Genomic DNA, 15,039 nt, shown 5'->3' with positions numbered 1-15,039 from the left:
ATTAAACAGTTATAAGCACACTCATCCCTGTTTGACATCATTTTCAGCCCAACTAATTAGAATGTACTTAAAACCATAACTGAGCATTCAGCAAAATCTGAGGCACTGAAATGTACATGACAGTCAGATATAATGTATGAGAACAGTGACACCAAAGAATGTAAAGTTAAAGCACTGTAAAGAACACTTCTCTGAAACAAGAGTGGTGGTAGTTAGTCTGTTGTAGTCCCTAGTTATAAGTAATAACTACTGAAGAAACATCTGTTCATAAATGAATCTAGTATTTTGTTTACCCAAAGGAATAGCATAATAGTGAGCCAATGTGCATGTACTGCTGCAGGTTACTCTTTAATGATAGTACATAGGAGACATAATTAACAAAATATTGCAAAGTCACTCTTTCCCCTATTTCTTTGCTTTCAGGACAGGTTGTCAGGTCACTGTCTGAAGTACAAATTGGTTTTAAAATTAAGCAGCCTGTTTTATTAACAGGAGAGTGAGTGTGTGGGGGGAGGGGGAATTAGGGTTTGAGAGAGAAGGCCAAACAGGAATTCATATGAAAACACTGCATTGAGAGCAAGAGCCACAAAAGAAAATATATTTTGATTTTTTTTAAGACCTCAGGCCAAGTGAAAGTTAATAATCGAATTTGATTTCAGAAGGAGCATATGGAGTGCTTTAATAGGTTCATTGAATTTTGTTTGGGAAGCAATATTTGTGGCACATGGGTCTGTAGAGCTGATCTGTGAGAAGCAGGCTATTCTCAAGCCTTGGTAGTAGCCAGTTTAAAAAAAAAGTTGAAATAAAAAGATAGCTGTTTTTACTTAAACCAAAATGTAAGTTGCAGCCATGTAGCATTATTTATTGATGTCTTCACTCACTAACAAAAATTAAACAGGCTGTCCCTATTTGAACAGATCTATTTGTGCTTCTGAACCATCACTTCCTGGCAGCTCCAAATGGAGCACTAAATTGCAACTTGCATGATAAGCACCATCAGCACTCCTGAGAACTTCACTCCTGGTTTATCTGTGTTCTAAGATAAGATGAAACTATTTATCTTTGGTTGCTTCAAAGTCATGTCCTTAAGAGTTTTTCTGTGCTGAACACATCCCTTTCTTGTGCCTCAAAAATTAAAGGCCTTTTCGCCCTGCAGGATGTAGACAGAAAGAGCAAAATTCTGAGGATGACTCTGCAGAGTTTCTTGTGAAGCCCCCTCCTTTGAGCTGTGGCATAAGCCTCTTCCCTGGTATTTGCTACATGGAGTGGTTTCTCTCCTCTCCTCACTTGGATTGGGTTTTCTTTTTGTGCTGCGTGGTGTTTCTACCAAGGTGTTTTCTGGAGTATTAATTTAGATGGAATATATAGGCCAAAGGTGTTAACATAACACAGTCACTCTCTAACAGTAAGTGATTTTGAACAAGTTTTGGAGTTTAGTAACAAAGATTTCAGCCTTTTTAGTGGCAAACACACCCTTAAAAATCCTTATAACCTGTTATTAAAGATACAGAAAAGAAGGAAAAACAATTGAAACATTTGAAATGTATAGTATTAAATAAGGCATTTATTTTAACAACATCCCTTGTTCCCTCTCCCTTTTACTGAAAGGATTTTTAGAAGGAAAAACAACCACCCTTGTTTGACTTTTTTTTTTTTTTAAGATGGTAATAAGTGTCTTTTTTGGGGAAAGGAGGTTAGTTAAGATGAGCTGGAGCGGTTAGTCTGATCCCATTTCCTAGAAGACGCAACAAGACAAACCCATGCAAGGAGGAGAGAAGAGAATAGCAGAAATAGAAAAGACAGCTTCTGTCACTGGTGTTGACTTTCACTTGCACCCTCGGTGCTGGAGAAACACAGGCACAGCACACAGTTTTATCAGCTACTCTGAGACTAGGCAAACTTGTACCAGCATCAGGCTGTATATGGCATTGTTGAGAGTGGGAATTCATCAGAGACTCCATGAGCTTTCTTGCTTCTCACTCAGCTCCCAGCCTCAAAAGCTCAAAACTGAAACCAGTCTCTTGGTCTCTGAGTCAGGCTGTGGCTCATCATTGGGCCAGCAAGTTGTTTGTCCGGATCACTCCATGCAGAAGCTTCCATATTGGCCTCAGCATGAGTTTGTTCCATTCTGTCTGAACCACTGACTTCAAGCATGCAGGGAAATTAGTAGCCATTACTGTATTCGAGTAATTGTAGAACCCGTTAGAGGCTCAATCCAGAGTTCCAGGAGCTGGCAAACTACAAATGGGAGCTACACCTGCAAAGTCACTTCTCAAGGGAGGTTGCGGGTGGCAGTGGAGTGTGAGGGTGGTGAGCCTTCTCAATGTCACAGAGCATGGAGTAATCCATAAGAAAGGCACCATTTAGATCAGTGGAAGCAGAAGACTCCCATGTGGATAGCTTCCTCTCCCTGATAGTTCACTAGTGCACCTTTGGTATGATCCATTTTATCATTAGCTAGGTTTTCCTATAGGTGCTCAGAAGAAGCTATAGAGGGTCAGTACAGATTGTAAATGTGTTAAATCCAATCAAAGGTTTTTTTTTGTGGGTAACTTAGCACGTCTTCTGAGGATAGTGTCAGAGAAAACAGATGTTTTCTTGATGCTCTGTGCCTCGTCCTTTAAACCTGAAGGAGTCCCAATGGTTGGATTTTCCATTAATTGCAAGGTAAGGAGGACACAGGGAACACATAAAGCTTTCAGGTGCTCTGGTCTTATGGTACTGAACTACTGTATATGTATTCCACAGAGTACCATATTTTCTTTTCTCAAGGGGATTAACCCCAGTATATTAGTGTCACCAGGGATAACTAAAACTAAGGGTGTTATGTAAGTTACCGTATGATGATGTAGGACTCCTCGCAGTCCTTAGCTATGAGAAGAGATATCACTCTTTGGCCTGGGCTACACTGGGGGTGTGTGTAGGGGGTGGGATTGACCTAAGATACGCAACTTCAGCTATGAGAATAGCTTAGCTGAAGTTCATGTATCTTAGATCAACTTACCTCGCGTCATCATGGGACGAAGTCGACTGCTGCCACTTTCCTGTAGACTCCACTTCCACCTCTTGCTGCGGTGGAGTACAGGAGTCGACAGCAGAGCGATTGGGGAGCGATTTATTTTGTCTGCACTAGACATGAAATAAATCTATCCCCGATAGATCGATCACTACCCACTGAAACATTGGGTAGTGTAGACGTACCCTTTGTTAGTGAACTCAGTGAATTGTGAAACAAAATGGGTCTTCATCATTAAGGGGTGTGTGTGTGTGTGTGTGTGTGTGAGATTTATTGGTTAAAAAGGAGATTTTCCAAGGAGTAAACAATGTTGTGGCTGTAAACTGGTTATGTACCATTTCCTCTGGGTTTTCTTGTTTCACTTCTGTGGTCAGTGTTCTGAGACCCACACAAAAAAGAAATAAAAATAAGCCAGAAGAGAGAACCATTCTAAATAAATTCAATCTTTCCCATTTTTATTCTTACAGACTTCTCAGCTGGCATGGATTAACCCGTGACAGGTTTCTTATTCAAAGCAGACTGAAAGTTTTTCTCCACCTGACAATAATCAAACCATTTCTATTGATTATGAGATGAACCCTCTTGAACTGTGGACACCAGAAGTGCACACAGTATTCCAGCAGAGATCTAACCAATGCCAAATACACCTCTCTACTCCCACTCAAGATTGTCCTGTTTATACATGAAAGATCACATTAGCCCTTTTGGCCACAGCATTGCACTGGGAGTTCTTGCTCATCTGATTAACCACCCTACCACCCAAAAATCTTTTTCAGAGTCACTGCTTCCCAGGATAGAGTCCCCCATCCTGGTCTAGTATCGTCTAGTTTCTTTGTTCCTAGATGAATACATTGACATTTATCCATATTAAAATACATATTATTTGCTTGTGCCAAGCTTACCCACTGATGCTGATTACTCTGTACCAGTGACCTATCCTTCATTATTTAACATACGCCAATTTTTGTGTCGTCTGGAAACTTTATCAGTACTGATTTTACGTTTCTGCAGGAATTTCTCACTGTCAGAAGCAGTGTATGTTGTTGCCCTTTGCAAATGAAGGAGAATTTTTTCCAATGCAAATGCATAACTTCGTTGAATAATGGGGAGTTGCGTGCATGTACATAAAAGGGGCAATATAACTCTAAAGAAAAATGAAAAGAAGCTTTCCCTGATGTGCCTCACTTTTTTCAGCATCGCTACACCTGACCATATGCACAGTAATTCATAAAGACCAGGGACAGAGCATAAGAACAGCAGTTATAGATCTTAAAAGAAAGCACCTAATAATGTATCCAAAAAAAGCATAATTGTAAAAATACAACCGCACTTACAAAGAAGGAAAACCAATGACAAACAATCAAAGGAATGTTGTGAACTGAAAAATAACAAACTTCTGTCTGCAAATTTTGTGCTTGCTCTTGTTACAAGTAACATTAAAATTACTATAATTGAAAGAATTTAGAGAAAAATACTTCTATTTTCCATTTGTTTACTTTGTTCATTTGCAGCACTTTGTGGATAATCACTTTACCCCTGTACAATCAGCCAGTTTTCTCTGTTTGTGTGGGTTTTTCCATACGGCAACATCAGAGAGTAAAATGTTTGGGGGGAACAGGAAAATGGGGATGTAAAACCACAAAAATCTGGGAGTGGACTTGGGTATGTTTAGTATCTTGAAGCTGTTTTTATTTTTTCAAATTTATGGTATTTTAAGATAGTCAAGATTTGCCTATTTACTGAAATACCAGCAAGTATAGATGAATGTGGGAAAGTGGAAGTCTTGAGTTCTCCTGAGCATTTAAGCTCCATAAAACTGAATTTTCCAAAGGCTCCTTCAGCATGCAGCTAAGCTCCTGTAATTTAGGATTGCTGTAGAATTGAATCCTGAAAACTCCCACTCTAACAAACTGCTGAGTATCTGAACTGAACTGGTTCCACTAATGGAAGCAGTTCAAGTAATCTGGATTCTACAGTATTGGGAGGCGATCTGTTTGCATGTGCAGAATAGATAAATACAGGTACAAATTTTGAATTGCCTGTGTAACAATCTGTCTTGTGGAAGCAAATGTCAAGTTTAAGACATCCATAGAAAGAAAGAGTGGCCGTGTAGTTAAGGCATTGCCTTAGGTTTCAGGTATCTTGGTTCAGTTCTTTGCCCTGCGGCAGACTTTCTGTGTGGTATTGGGCAAAGTACTTTGCCCGTCTGTACTACAGTTCCTCCTGTAAAATGAGGATAATAATGGTTTTCCTTCTCCTACCTTTTGTCTTGTATATTTAGATTGTGAGCTCTTCAGAGTAGGGACTATATATGTCTATACAGTTCTCACCAGCATGTGTGTGTCAATTTAATTTGGGGCCTGGAGCGTCTACTAGAATACAAGTAATAAACACGATAACAAAAGCAGTTCAGTAAAGAATGAATGGCTAGGAAACACTTAACATTGCATATCCTGTACACTTTCCTGTAAAGAGAGCGAGGATCTTGGCGGCAGCAGCATCCAGTGTGTGTATTTGAAAAAAAAGTTTTTAATTTTTAAAATACAATACACTACATATTGTTTACACTTTTTTTTACAGCTTGGATATTTTTCTTTTGTAATTGTGTCCAACCCTAAGTGGCAAATATTAATTTCCATCCTTTTTCCTACCCACCTTCTCTGTGTGGAGTGTGTGTACCAAAGCAAACTGATAATTGGGGGCAGGTTACATTCCTTCGGGGGTGATGAACCAGAGTGGAAAAGTCCATGTGTTTGGTAGATAAGAACCCGGTGTAGATGGATTTGGGGAGACTTGGGACTGGAAGGGCTGTTGAGATCACGCTGCAAGGAGTAGGTAGGCTGTGGCAGCCAGATTGAGATTTTGTTCTTGCAGGATGGCTATTGTTATCAAGGCTCTGAGCCATAGCAGCCTATCATTAAGATACCCGAAGTTACAAGGCAGGCAGTGATAGAAACTCTTACTGGTCAGTGTGAAAAACGCCACAATCCCATCAGCTTTGTTATGGCATTAATAAAATTCACCTCAGTGGACATTAATGATGCTCACCAGGATGCAGAGTACCATTTTAGTAAGTCCAGAGTAATGACTATAAACACCAAATGAACTGAAGCTACTTAGTTTATTTCTGTGGTTCTCAACTGGAAGGCAAACAAGCATGTCAAAATGAAAATGTTTTCAGTGCCTAACTGAGGTTTTAGCTCTGAATTAGGCTCTGTGCAGAAAGCTGGAGGATTGGCCTGTGATCTTCCTAGGGGACATCTTTCTTTAGAAGTCTACTGCTTTGAATTCTGACACATAATTGACAATGTCAAAGAGGAGTTATGAAGCTTAAAATCTGGAGGAACTGTGTCAGTGGAAAGGTCATTTGAAGGTGAGTTTGGGAATAAACATGTATTTTGACTTTTTAAAATTATGAGATAATTATTGAAGAACATTAAAGAAGTGTGAGTCACCCTAGAGGTGTAATTCTAACTATTTTTTTTACAGATAGAAAGATAGTGGAAAGAAATGGTGCTACTTGGCATGTTTTAAAATTCTGATGACTAAATGATGGCAAAAATGGTTTAAAATGTGGGATAGCACTCTTGGTTAGAACAAAACATTTAAAGATCCTTTAGGTGACTGGAAAGATGTTTGTGGAGAGTTTGGCACATTTGCTAGGATTATAAGTGATATCAGAGATAACTATGTGATGCATTTACAGTGCCTGCAATATGGAAGTTTTCATAGACACTATTATACAGTATTTCAAATTAGAGATAGAAGATCTATTATCTAGTTGACACATTGCATAGTGTTTCTTCTGGTCTAGTGCAGCATATTTTCTAGTTCATTTTTCAATTTAATTTTAAATGACAGAAGCAGTGGGGCTTCATCCACTTCTGAATGTGTCACACAGTTTTTCATGATACTCAGAGTGAAGTATCTTTATGCTTACCCGCTTGTACTAGCTTAATGTGACACAGAGACCAGTCACATTCTGGGGAGTGAGGAAGTGAGGGTTAACAGCAGCAGCAAACCCAGTCGGCTGTAGATGATCTGGCAGGCTCAAATCAACCACCACCCTCTCAGATTATATGTTTTCACTGCAGTTTAAAAAAGCTGTGACTGGCCCATACCAGCTGACAGGCTCGGGCTCAGGGGCTGTATAATTGTGGTGTAGATGTTGGGCTCGGGCTGGAGCTCAGTCTTTAGGACCCTGCAAGGTGGTGGTGTCCCAGGGCTTGGGCTGCAGCCTCAATGTATACACTGCAATTAAATAGCCCCTCTAGCCTGAGCACCCATAGGCCAGCCATGGGTGTCTAATTTCAGTGTAGACATATCCAGTGACTGCTAGGAGTGGAAGGGGATCATTCATTCATTCAACTCATTCCAGAGGGGGCAGGGCTAGAGTCAACTTCAGGAATGGTGTTCTGTTGCTGAAAGTGGGAGCTGGTAAAAATTTAGGGTTGCCAAGCCTCCAGGGTTGTCCTGGAGTCTCCAGGAATTAAAAGATTCATCTTTAATTAAAGATTGTGATTTGATGAAACCTCCAGGAATACGTCCAACCAAAATTGGCAGCCCTATGAAAATTGGATATTTGGAGATTCGCAAGTAACCCAGGAAGGCTAGGGCAGAGCCCAGAAGCAGAGTATTGGAGAACATGACAGATGCTTGGAAAAGAAGGAACTGAACCAGTGGGAATTTGGGCACAGAGGGGCCTGCCTCCCTTTAAAATCTTGAACTCCGGGAAGGAAGGAAAAATACTTCAATTGGATTTGAATAAGCTGGTGGCACCTAATTAATATCTCTTGATCCTTGGTGTTTACACTAGTCAAAAATTGTAGACTGTTGTCATGCTTCCTCTGACTCCATTAATCTTTGGTTAACCAAGCTATAGTGTTCACAGTTTAAATGAATGTAGTATTTATAAATGTGCTTGTAAGTGTAGGAAATACTGAATTAAATATAACTCTGTCCAAGTGGTACATCTCAGTTTTGGATGTTTGATTATACAACTTTCAGTCTTTACTTGCAGTCGAAACCATTTAACCTCTTATTTTTTCTTATTCTTCTTTGAACTCTCTCCAAGTTGTCTGCATTTTCTGGAACTGAGGTGTCCAAAACAGAAAATGGTGTTATCCCCATTTTATAACATGGAAAACTGAAGCACACATAGGTTAAGCTAGTTGTCTAGGTCATGCAGTTTTTAGCAGAGCAAGGTATAGAACCCAAATCCAATCCTCCAATCCAAATCTTTTGCCTTAAACACATTATTTTCTCTCCATGTAACAATTAAGATCTTGCATCTACTGCATTTCTCATCCTCTGATTTGGTAATTCTATCCTTCTAGTGTAACGACTGCAGTCTAGGAAAAAAAAATTTCCCCTCCTCTTCCTGCTCCCCCAAAATGGTTATCAGATCTGTTTGCATAGTTAGACATGACTGAACTAGTAAGGAGATTACTGTACAAGTGACCTATTTGTTTATCATATTTGAAGACTTAGAATTAGTTTATTTCCCTATGTGGACTTCACAAATACCCAATTTTACCTACTAGACTGTGTTTCTGTTCAAAACTGATGATTAGCCCTGACAGGGAATGTACACATCTGTTGTTGCCAACCTCGCTAGTCTAGTTTTAAAAAAAATATTCAGGCTTTATTGGATGTGGGAATCTTAGAGGCAGAGTGGGTTGTATGGGATGCTCACATGCATGCCAATATTCAGAATGCTTTCACAGACTGTTACTGTTCCTTAGCAATATTGGAGCGTAAGGTTGTGTGTGTGTGTGTGTGTGTGTGTGCGTGCACACTCCCACTGATTTCTTAGCTATGAAGTGCTGTATAAGAAAACTGTGAAAAGCATTTCTCCATACCTTGTTGCATTAGAGAAATCAATAAATTGCTACACTTTGCCTTCCTTTTCTGTAACAGCAGGATAAAGGACAGGATTTATATGCTTCATGCCTTCTTTTAAGGAACAGAATTGTCATTTTGTCTTAGAACTGTGTTCCAATCAGAATGTTCTTGTGCTTGAGATCTGATATAAAATATGATAGGAATAATGTATTGGGACGGATCTTTAATTTGTGTAAATCATCGTATTTCAGTTGAAGTAAATGGAGGAATGACCGTCTATACCAGTTAAGAAGCTGGCCCAGTATCTGCACCTGTTTTTACCTAAATTATATAAAATTCGACAAATTAATTTACTTCCTTAACTGGCTCATCTTTTAGCTGGGATGGACTAGCTATTCCTTCAGGTTTTGAACTGGAAACTTCTTAGTATGCTAAAGGCTTCTAGCTTGCCCTTATCATCTAGTCAAGATAGTTTTATATATAATGCCCATGTCTTTAATTGTTTATCTAGGTGGAGGCCACTCATTATTGCTGTCTGTTTAGGTACAGAATAGGTTTTGAACTTTTAAGTGTTGCAATTAATGTTTGTCTCACAAATACAAAATTTCATGTTTTCCAGGTGTATCACATCTTTTTGAAAATGACTTAAGTCAAAAGAGTACGTATAAATAAAAAAGCTAGGGAAGAAAACTTTAATTAAAATCATGTTTTCCTCTTTCTCTGTGGTGTACGTAGCTCACATGTGAAGGAAGATGCACTGTTTCCACAATTAGCATATGTAAAGTTTGATTGCTGTATAGATCTGATATTAAGCCTCAATTTAGATACTTAAAGTTACATTAGAACTTGTGGGAAGACAAGTTACTGCAACCCTCAAGGATGAATGTTTTAGCATATTCATCTTTACTAGGTTTTTACTGTAATTATTTCACTTCTTTTCTCTTTTCTTGAATGCTATTAGATTAGCATCTTTCAGGTACTTAAATGAATGGTGCCAGGTTGTGTGGTAGTATTAAATAGCACCAAATGTGTCAGTTATCTTGAAAATATGTACAATGATCTAATTTTGGTCTTACCTCATTTTCATAGATAATTACAGATACCCAAGGGTGCACTGGCAATTTTGTAAGTGACTACACCTATCATTATGTAAAATATACTGAAGAATAGCTGGCTGTGAACCAAATTTTTGGTTGCCATTCGGTTGCCTTCTTCATCTGTTTCTCTGCCACATTGATTACACATCCATTGCATTGTTACAGCATTAAATCAACTCATCGTGGTATGCTATCCGGCTGTAACACCACAACACAATGATGTGTCACATGCCCTAAAATTTATTTCAGGATTAATAATAAAAAATCGTGTACAATTTGAGGTTGGTAGCAACCCTGTTGTGTATTCAGATCTGAATACACTTCAGAAATTATTATCCTTAATTTTATGACTCTACTGTGGAGTACCTGTTTTAATCTGCCAGAAGAATTGATAAATCTCTCATGCTTAGTAGACTCAGCTTCTAAAAAGATTATATATAGCAGATTAACGATGAAATCTGCCCCAGTAGTTACCTCCATGTTGTAGTTGATTTCCTCTTGGGGATCACAGGGTAGATGGATGATATGGTACTGCATGTCTCTGATATGGTACTGCATGTCTCTCAATTTAAGTTTTATTTCGTGAGTATAGGTTGGGGGCTGGGCCTCTGGGATTTCACTTGAGAACTTAAGATCTAGGTGGGAAGAGCTTCTGGATGCCTAGTTGCACTCAGATAAGGATACTCATGCTCCCTATCTATAGCAGTTTTGTTTATTTTAAATTGACTCTGAGATGAGAGGTATTTGGGCTGTCCTTTTTTGAGGAGGATAAGGTGGAGGGGGAAATCTCACAGGTAGTTGATATTTGTATTGTTCTATGAATAGTGGCCCTCTTTGAACATACCTTTCTTTTGCTGTTGATCAAATTTTTGTTAAAAACGACACACGTGAACCAACTGACTGAAGAGGCTGCCTTTCACTGCACCACACATTTCAAGCTGCTGTGGGCTGAGATGCTCATGTGTAAAGGTCTGACATGATTGGCTCAAAACAACTGCTCAAACTTTAAAAAAAAAGAAAAAGAAAAAGAAAAAAACCCTCCTCATTTCCCAATCTAAACTACTTGATATACTGATTTGTAGTTCTACAGAGGTATTTGCTAATATGGAAAGGCAGAAGAGCATTGTAGAAGCATTACTGTCATAGTTGACATGGATACAGGCAATGTGTCAATGTGTAGGGAGTAGAGGCATGATATCCAAACACTCTGAAATTTCAGTGTGGTGGATGGCAGACATGACACATGTATGGCTGGAGGCAAAGTACTGGATGTGTTGCCTGAGTTGTGATACCATTGCTAGTATGATAGCTGACGGATTCGTTATCTGCAAAATTACCATGGTTCTAGCACTTAATATTTAAACAGTGCTTACCATCCACATCAAATATGCCTCACTTAGTGCTTGGCTAAGTAATAAGTAGGATGTTTTGTTTTGAGAACATCTGTTTTCTTATGCCAGTCATGGCTTACAAGCATGGACGCTTCCAGCCTATTGTCCCATCTGGAGTATAAAAGATTTGATTTGTGTTTTTTGTTTTCTTTTAAATCATAAACTGCAATGGGGATCCAACAAGTTTTGCCAAAAGAATTGTGTGGCATCTGAACAATTTTGTCACTAGCTTATACAATAGTAACATTCAAGATGCCAAGAATGTGAGCTTATTTCTATATGTAAAATAAAAATAGGATATTCTTGGTATATTAGTTTCACTGCAATCCTGAAAACAGAACATATTGGTTTTGATTGGTAGAAAATCAATTATAATAGAAACCCTCATGTAACAGCTGTGTTTAACAAACTGGATAATGAATAGAATCTCCTTTTTTACTGTTGTTGTTTTGGACACTATCTGGTTCTCCTACAGTGAGCGGTGTCGGTCTCTGTTTAATCCCTGACATTCAGTACCCTTACCTGCTAAAGGCATTAAATACCCTTTAATGAGTTGCACTTTTCTCATCATTGTTTGCTTGAGTTTTAAGCCTGTGTACAAGGATACTGTCAGCACTACAGAGTGGTCAAGAACCTTTGGCCTTAAGTCAGCTGGTTATTTCCCCTGCAAGGGAGAAATGAAAGGATTTTCATATAATTATAGATGCACAAAAACAAGGAGGAGTCCTTGTGACACCTTAGAGACTAACACATTTATTTGGGCATAAGGTTTTGTGTGCTAGAACCCACTTCATCAGATGCATGGAGTGGAAAATACAGGAGCAGGTATAAATACATGAAAGGATGGGAGTTGCCTTACCAAGTGTGAGGTCAGTCTGACAAGACAATTCAATAAACAGCAGAATTATCTCGTTAGGCTGACCTTGCACTTAGTTAGGCAACTCCCATCCTTTCATGTATTTGTACCCGTTTTATACCTTTATTACCTTTCAATACATCTGATGAAGTGGGTTCTAGTCCACAAAAGCTTATGCCCAAATAAATTTGTTAGTCTCTAAGGTGCCACAAGGACTCCTCATTGTTTTTGCTGATACAGATTAACACGGCTACCACTCTGAGACCTATAGATAACACAGGTATTCCTAGTATATCCTTTACTCATAATCTGTACAGACTGTAGATTTAAACAGAGAACTTCCTTTGAACAGACTGCTTGCACTACCAGCCAACATCTGCACAGAACTATCCCTTATGATTATTCATCTCCGCAAGGTATTGTGTGGGTCAGGAAGTAGAGTGTGCCCTGTGGGCCTGTCAGGATGCGTTCTGAGAATTCAACGGAGTCTAAATGTTTCCCTGAGGCGATTTCCATCACTGTGCTCTTGTTAATTGCAAATGACAGCATTCTAAGAAAGATCTTGCCCTTTGAGGGTAAGTGACTGTCACAGAAATCATGTGCACTTAATGTTTGAAAATTCAGGACAGGGCCTTGGAGGCTGTGTTCAGATATACATATGACTGTGCAGGCCTGGGCCTGCACTGCCGGAGACTGACTGGTTCAACAGAAAGCTTGAGAGGCGCATTACAAAACAAAATATAGTACCTCACAGGCTGAAAGTTGCAGCCCCAAATAGCAAGTACATGCTCTCCTTTCATAAACCATGAAGTCTTTATTTTAAATATCTGTCTCCTGCTCCATTTATGCTGTGGACTTAGATTTAGATACTCAACTTCAGGGGATCACGGAAGCTTATTACATCTTCAGCCTATAGTCTTCCTTCTTTTAAAGAGGAAAATTAAATTAAAACAAAACACTTCAGAAAAGTCATTGAGTAAGTATGTGTTGTATCTGAACTAGTAAGAGAGGACAATCCTAATGCTCCATCTGGAATTAAAAGAATAAAATTGTCTACGTCATAAAAATAACTATAGACTATTGGAAGTAGAACATGGAAGTATTCTCACTTAATCAGTCGATTTTAAATGTTTTAAACTCTTCCCTAGTTCCTTTATGACTTTTCTTTGGCTGTCAGCAGTGGAAGAGAAATAGCCAAGTGCCTGGCATGTATGGCTTTCCCTGGGTGACATTAGGACCAGATATGTCGCCAGAGAAGACCTCAAGTTCAAATTCAGGCCATAGCACTTCTGTGTCACTTTCCCCACTAGGGGATCCTGTATTTCTCTTGTGAAAAGAGGTGGCCAGGACTAGAACTGGGCGAATAGTTGATTTTTTTTCTGTTTGCTAGCAGTTTGGGGGGGAGGGAGGGAGTGCTTTGGGTTGAACCATGTTTGAAAGCCAGTTTCAAGTGAAATAAAACATTTTGTTCCACCTGAAATGTTTTGTTTCTGGGAATTTTTAAAGGGCTAGATTTGAGGAGGAGGCTGCGGTGGTGGTGCCACCATTGCCTGCCATATAAGCCATTAAATTTGCCTGATGTGGAGAAGGGGTTTGAACATAGCTCTGGGATTGGACTCTCCAGCTGAAGTTGTTCCACTTTGTACAAAATATTTGAATAGTCATTGGGCCAGAGAGGGCATGAAAATGATTCTCTCTCTAGCCTGGTGATATGGTGTTTTTATCAAGGTCAAGTCTCTGCTCCCGTAACCATTAATTTATTTATACACAGAGGAACAGCTTCAACAGGAGAGACCCGCATCAGAATATTCCATAGTCCCTGTTTAAATCTGTTCTCCTTATCTGACAGAGAATTGAATGAGTCTCTCCCACATCCCAGCTGAGTGCCCTAACCACTGGGCTAAAGGTTATAAGGGGGGGTAGTGGCACCATCTCCTCCGGCTGTTTCGTGAATGGCTCTACAGTCGAAAAAAATATTTTTTGGCCATAACTATTTGGTGAATACATGTCAGATCTGCAAATAGTTTGCTGAAAAATGCAAATTTTGGGAAATTTTACTTTTCACTGAAAAAAGTTGCCCAGTTTTAGCCAGCACTCATAATATTTATCTTGCTTATCCTGCTGTGTTGATGATTTGTGTTCAGAAGGTAAGATGAAGCTCTCCTGCTGACGACTGTGCTTGTGCTTGTGCTTGGAGGAGGCACTTGCTTTGTTCTTGACCTATTCCTACAGTAGATTAACTCTGTAACACTATAAAGGGTGTTTGTGAAATTGATCTGTATCTATAGTTGATTATTTTTCTGCTATACACAAAATAAGGTTCAATTATATTTGCCCTGACTTTGCTCCTTCCTTATTTTTCCAGGTCATTGGGAGTAAAACTTAGCAACTATTAAGAAAATACGTTCTCCTTTGGGTTCCTGTTCTCATATTGGCCAAATGATGTCCATTCTCCACAGCAATTGGGGAGGAATCTTTCTCTGTATTAAGGTGCTTGAAGTACTCTTAGCATGGTACCAATTGTCTTCCCTAACATGAATCTCAGGAACCCAACAGCCACAAATTGCAATTAGGTTGGGCAAAGTTGAGAGAGAGTGTGAGCAAACAGAACATTTTTAATTCCCCCCTTCCCTCCCCAATCTTCTCTGTTCCTGTGTCTGTGAAGGGACCTCTTTGCAGTCTCCAGGGACAAGCAGCTGGGGATGTTGCTTTTTCTGAACCGAGTCGTTTGGGGGTGGTGTCAAATACTGCAGACGTAAATCTTGTGAAACTCCCTTGATTTCTGCAGAGCTTTACGGAATGTCTATCAATGCAGTTTGGCTTTCACTATATCAG

General features: G+C 39.3%; 1 protein-coding gene across 9 annotated transcripts in view; it reads left to right on the top strand.

Moving 5' to 3' along the window:
• FRMPD4 (FERM and PDZ domain containing 4) overlaps window positions 1-15,039 on the top strand; it is a 478,200-nt gene that overhangs the window by 115,839 nt on the left and 347,322 nt on the right. For 2 of the 9 annotated variants that reach the window (XM_050963218.1, XM_050963198.1), the window contains exon 2: window positions 9,480-9,518. The exons of the other annotated variants lie outside the window; for them this stretch is intronic. The gene's annotated coding sequence lies outside the window, so the exon portion shown is untranslated. The remainder of the gene's footprint in view (window positions 1-9,479; window positions 9,519-15,039) is intronic. 9 annotated transcript variants of the gene reach the window in all.

Source organism: Gopherus flavomarginatus, chromosome 1 (assembly GCF_025201925.1).
Source record: "Gopherus flavomarginatus isolate rGopFla2 chromosome 1, rGopFla2.mat.asm, whole genome shotgun sequence".
Lineage (NCBI taxonomy): Eukaryota > Metazoa > Chordata > Testudines > Testudinidae > Gopherus > Gopherus flavomarginatus.
Note: the sequence above shows the minus strand (reverse complement) of the source record. Positions and strands in the feature narration are given on the sequence as shown.